Source organism: Mirounga leonina, unplaced genomic scaffold, assembly GCF_011800145.1.
Source record: "Mirounga leonina isolate KUSES-001 unplaced genomic scaffold, KU_Mleo_1.0 Mir_177, whole genome shotgun sequence".
NCBI lineage: Eukaryota > Metazoa > Chordata > Mammalia > Carnivora > Phocidae > Mirounga > Mirounga leonina.
In genome coordinates, this window is record NW_023270459.1 from 1,957,809 (window position 1) to 1,964,137 (window position 6,329).

Sequence of the window (6,329 nt, forward strand, 5' to 3'; positions counted from 1 at the left end):
CCAAGCAAAACAAATTCCGTGAGGGTTAGGGACCTCATCTGCTTTGCTCAGCACCCAGAACAGTGTGACTCAGAATTTGGTGCTATCATTTGGTGAGTTAGTGAGGTTACCTGATGCCAGGCCCTCTGCTAATGTAACGGCAGGTCAGAGCAAGCACAGAGTGGCTAAGAGTTTGGGTTGTGGAGGTCAGTCTGCTCACAGGTGAATCCTCACTCTACCTCTTACTGCTCTGTGGATAAATAAGTCAACCAGTCTGCACCGCAGTTTTGTCCTCTATAAAGTGGAAGACTTACCTCATAAAGTGACGGTTGTGTCTGGAGCCTGCCTGGCACAAGGTAAATAGATGCTCAGCAAATGTGAGTTTTTATTATTCACGAACACGATCTCATATGCTTACTTGTGAACCTGGCAGTTAAGATCCCATGTTGTATATGAGGCAGTTGAGCCTCAAAAAGTTGGTTTCGTGCCCAAGGACACTGGGCTAATAGGTTGCAGATCGGTAGCGGTAGGCCTTCTAGACCCAAGAGGAAGTAGCTCTTTACTAATTGGCTAAGATTGTGGGGAGGGTGAATGGGCCCGGGGAAGAGCACGGCCTGATCCTCCAAATTCCCCTCTATTCACTCCTGTATCATAGTTAGGATGTGGCCACTTTCACAGAGACCAGAAAGAGCCTTAACAAGATAGCTCCACTTTTTTCTCCCCTAAACACCCAGGGACCCGGGCTCCTAACTGGTTGCTCTGCATCCTTCCCGGGTGTTGCCCTGAACAGAGAGGGAAGCCGGCCTCCACCATCGGATTCGAGGGAAGGGAAAGGGCAAGGAGAGGGCACACCAATTCCTTCTAAGGACTGCACCTGGAAGCAGCACCTGTCCCTTTGGCCAGGTCAGACACACGGTCACATCTAGCAGCAGGGGAGGCTAGGAGAATACAGCTCCAAGCTGGGCAGCCGTGTACCCAGCGAAAACCTGGGGACTTTACTGAAAGGAAGGGTAAATGGACGTGGGAGCCTGTCGGTCACTACTCCCTCTTGGTGGCAGTGAATATACCCTCAATTCCCTTGCTCTAACCCAGAAGACTTACAAATGAAGGCCAGATTAAAGCTGGGAAGGTGAACCCAAATGCTTGATGAAAAGCAGGTGTGAGGGCCTAAGATGAGCACGTCCAGCCTTCTGTTCTTCGAAAAAGAGCCCCTGCCCTCAGTAGTCCCCTAGCCAGCTACTAGGGGCAGGGACAGTAGCTTACGTCCCTCCCCAGGCCCAGCCTGCCCCTGACCTCTAACAGCTCTGTCCTCCTCTGCTTGTTTCCTCCTTATTTCTGCCTAACATGACTCAGTCCTAAGGGTGTAAGCAATGCCTTCTCCTTTGTAGGAAAAAGGGACTTGTGTTCCCACCTGGCCTGTGATGCTGCCATTCACTACTAGCTCAGCTTCCCCTTTCTCTAGCATTTCACCAGCAGACACTCTTTGGAGGCTCACCCTGACCCTGAAGTTTGTACTTAGTCACTGCAATTTAGGAAGAGATTGCTGGATGCCAACTTCAGTGGCCAGGGAAGCCAAGGTGGGGTAGGACCGAGCAGTGGGCCACTGGGACACGGTCCTCCGTGGGCATGCTGCGCTCCTACACATCTGACGACTGACATGGCTCCCTGGGAAAGCAATTTGCTCAAGGCCCGCTTTCGTCTCTTGCCTGAAGTTTACACAAACGGAGTGCCCTGGTCCCATAAACATCATAATCCCTGGACTGGAATGTTTTCTTTGAACTTAACCACATCCTAGGAGATGGATGACTTTTAAGCACACAGTACGTAGGGACTCAGTTTCCTTTCCCACAAGACCGAAGTGCTGCCCTGGCCCTGGACATTCTGGAACACTAATGATCAGAACATCTTGACGGACCACCCTTTGGGATGGACCAAGGGGTGGACAGTCCGGCTGTGGAAAGCCAAGCTTGGCCACCACCAGCTGACTGTTGTGTCCGGGATTTGCTTTCACTCTATTTGCAAGATAACAAGTTAGCTGGTAACTTTTCAAAATGCTGGCAGAGGCCTGGAGATTCCCGGGTCAGAGACAAAAAGCTTATTACTCGCAGCAAGCACTGGGAGCATCAGCGTGTGGTTTTCTTGGCCCCGTGAGCTGGGAAACCTGTCACTTGCCGGTAAGCAGCAGGCAAGCCTGTGTGTCCTAGAGGGAGCCATTCTCTCGTCCCTCAAGGCGCTCGCTGCAGGCCCAACCTGAGAACCGGCCCAGGTGAACAGCTGTCAGGCTCACACATTCTTGGCACGCCCAGGAAGCCTTGTAGCAGCGTGACAGACCCCCGCTGGAGGCCTGTCTCTGCCAACAATCCACCCCTCCTGGTGAATTTTCACACAAATAGGCCACTCTGATTAATCTAACAGCCCGAGAGCGAATTCATTCCGTTTCTCTCACACAGCGTTTAATTAAAGCGACCTAGGAACAGGACTCCAAGAAGCAGCGTGTCCTGCGGATAGGCCAACCCGCCGTCCAGGTCCCAGAGCTTTCCAGCCGTGAAGGAGCGGGCATACTTCAGCCAGCCAGGATGTAGTCGGAGACTAGGAGACTAGTCTATCACCCATTAGGACCCACACCAGGGACTTCAGACTCACCTGCAGCTCTTTGGTGTCGTGACCAACAATGACAAGGCCCCAAAGCAACCCTCATGCGCACCGGGGAGACACCGTGGCTCATTCCGTCCCACGTGCAAACACACGGAATGCTGGGGCACAGGGCGCTCCAGCTGAGGACCTACTAAGCCTGACGCTGACCACCACCACAGGGCGGTGCCCCCGACTGGTCGCAGCCCCAACCACTCTCCGTGGCACAGCCCTGGCGCTGCTTGGGCGTCACAAGTGTGACTTTGTTATTTTGTTCATCAGCCAGGGTGGAACAAGGCCGTGCAGGTCCACGTTTGTGTCTAGGGTGGGGCCCACATTCAAGCTCTGCTGCTGCTGGCGCCAGGCACGGCACCATCATCCAGGACGGGCCACGTCGCCAGGTACGGGGTGCAGCGGACCAGAGGCCTGGCAGGTTGTGGCGTTGGATCCAGAGGACGGAGCACTGGTTGCACCTCCTACCGTCCTGGATCTGAGGGGTTCCCCCCCACCCCAGGACTTCCCATCCCGGTAGATAGAGCTGCACCTCTATCACCTACTCACCCCCAGACCTTTCGTTTGGCTCATGTGTGAATGCAGCTGGTGTGTTTACCAAGTTCCACGCACCATGCAGACCACTGCAGGGAGACTCAGCAAGCAGGGCACTCAATGCCCAAGTGGTCACTGTCTTCATGTAGGACCAGTCAGTCCAAGGAAGAATCCAGGCAGACTCTTCAAAATTAATTTCAATCCCCGAGGCCCCCGTCTGGTCGGCCGGCTACCGAGAAGGTGCACCAATCAGGTGGGCCTGGGCTTGACGCTGGAGGGGAGAAAGATGCATCATATGCAGAAATGAGGAGAAAAGAATCCCAAGTTTCAAAATAGACTATGTAGCTCCCAATCCCTTTGACCTGATCTTTCCCCAAGAGATGGCCTAGAAGTAACCCTTTTCTACGGACAGCCACAGTCAGTGAACAAACTCCTTACTGAAGTGTATGGAGCAGGAGGGGATGGTGACAGGTCTTTGTCGAGGTGATTTTTTAAAAATCCATCCCACCTCTGAGTGATATGGACAGCCTGAGGATGACAAAGGCTGTGAAATGGGCATTGAATACCTTGGCTATTGGCCCATTGTTAGGCAGTCTTTCCAACAAGAGCACCATTGTTAGCCTGTAAATGGTCCAGAATGTCCCAAACGGGCAGTTTAGTTTCAAGGGCCACAGTGGCGTGGCAGGAGTTGGCTTCCTGGACTGCAAGAGCAGCCCCACAGCCTGAAAAAGCACGGTGGTGAGACGCCACTGGCCGGCCAAGCGGGGGCCACAGGCCTGACGGAGTCCATCAGCCAGAAGCGAGTGGACCACGGGGCCTCCCAACCCATGAGACAAACGGGACACGTGTTGGCAGCAGTGAGTCAGCATGACAACTTCTGCATGGGAAACATGAAAGGACACTGTATGAAAACCTAAAGTTTGGGGCACCTGGGTGGCTCAGTCGTTAAGCGTCTGCCTTTGGCTCAGGTCATGATCCCAGGGTCCTGGGATTGAGCCCCGCATCCGGGGGGGGGGGAGCCTGCTTCTCCCTCTCCCACTCCTCCTGCTTGTGTTCCCTCTCTTGCTGTGTCTCTGTCAAATAAATAAATAAAATTTAAAAAAAAAAAGGAAAACCTAAAGTTCAACTGGCCTTGATGGTGTTAAGAGAATTCACTTGATGATCTTCCTACTGCAGAATTACTTTATAAAGTGATTCCCAACAGTTTCTTTTAAAATCCAAACACAGGGGCGCCTGGCTGGCTCAGAGAGTGGAGCATGCGACTCTTGATTTTGGGGTTGTTGAGTTTGAGCCCCTCATTGGGTGTAGAGATTACTTAATAAAATCTTTAAAAATAAATAAAGAGGGGCACCTGAGTGGCTTAGTCGGTTAAGCGTCTGCCTTCGGCTCAGGTCATGATCCCAGGGTCCTGGGATCGAGCCCCACGTCAGAGCTCCCTGCTCAGTGGGGAGTCTGCTTCTCCCTCTCCCTCTGCCCCTGCCCCTTGTGCTCTCTCTCAAATAAATAAAATCTTAAAAAAAAAAAAAAATCCACTTTTTATCTTTCACATGACTAAGTTATGGAGAGACAAGCCTTGCTTGAGTAGGTGGAGAAAGGCCCCCTGCTCAGCCAGAGGCATCACTGGGCTCAAGGTCCCCTGTAGGGAGCTTGAGGGTGGCTCATGCGGTGGCAGGCTGGGTGTAGACGAGAGCTGCCAGCTACTGAAGAGGAATAAGGAGACAAGCAGGTAGGCAGAGGTGGACACCAGCCCCCTGAAGGAGGCCCCCTTACTGAGCACTTCCCTTGGGTGATCTATGATCTCACGTAACCCTCACACCCACCCAGAGTACAAGTGAGGAAACTGGAGGTTCAAAGGAGTTGAGTGACCAGCTCACTGCTGCACACCGAGAATGGTGGGTGGAGAGTCTCTTCCCAACGCCTCCTTCTCTGGACCACAGGCTCTCCCAGAGCTGGGTCCCTATCTATCTGGATACGGCAGGCAGGTTTCATTTTCTCACCATCATCTCTGAGGCTAGACTGCCAGGCTGCCTAGAAGGCTTGGCAGGGACAGGGCCAGAATCCCTGAGCAACGTCTCCACAAATGAGGAAGGCTACAAAGAAGGACTTGAGGTATTTGCCCAACTTGCCTCTGGAATAGATTTCTAAGCCCTATGGGGTGCAAGTCTCTCCCCCAGTGCGCAGAATGTGACCTTTTTTGGCCTGAGGGGATTTCTAAGAAGGGTGGAAGGGAAGGAGGCCTTGCCCAGTTTCCTGAGTCACCCATGCAAGTGGAGGCCCCAGGACGCCTGCCTGACCCCATGGGTTCCCCCAAAGCTGCTCCATGTTCATGACTACATGTGTGGACAGGGAGGAAGAAAGGAAGAGCCTCCAGAGTCTAGAGGAAAGAAGGGAACACCCACAGGTAGGCAGCAGAATTGGGGCCAAGCCTGGAGGCTGAATTCAGCCAGATGGTACCCTGTCCCCATTTCACTGCAGAAGCACGTGGAGACCCGAGAGAGACTGCAGAGCCTTGGGGAAAGATGAAAATCATGGATGCCAAAGTGATTTTGGTCAAAGCCACTCCAGTCTCAGGAAGGTCTCGGTCTTCCCCTGGACAGGATGCATCCTCACTCCAAGCCTCCTGTGCCCTCAAAGGCAGTGTTTCAAGGTGTGGATTAGTCTGTAGTGGGTCATCATTTAAAAAAAAACAACAACAAAGGGCACCTGGGTGGCTCAGTCGGTTAAGCGACTGCCTTTGGCTCAGGTCGTGGTCCTGGAGTCCCGGGATCGAGTCCCGCATCGGGCTCCCTGCTCAGCAGGAAGTCTGCTTCTCCCTCTGACCCTCCTCCCTCTCATGCTGTCTCTCATTCTCTCTCTCGCAAATAAATAAAAAAATCTAAAAAAAAAAACAACAAAAACGAAACAAAGAAAAACAAAAACCAATTGAGTGGGGTATGTCTAGAATTTTTCAAAAGTGACATAGAAGAAGGAAATGCCAGAGATTACCACAGGTGATAAGGCTAAGTGTTGTTTGGTGAAATTTTATGGGCACCCAGTTGCAATGTAAGATGTATTTCATTCAAAAAGATTTGAAAGATGAAATTTTTTTAAGGAGTCCATTTCTAGAACGGGACATCTCACAGTGTTGTTCTGTGTTAATTTTGGTAGAGTTTAAATCAGCAATCCCATAAAGA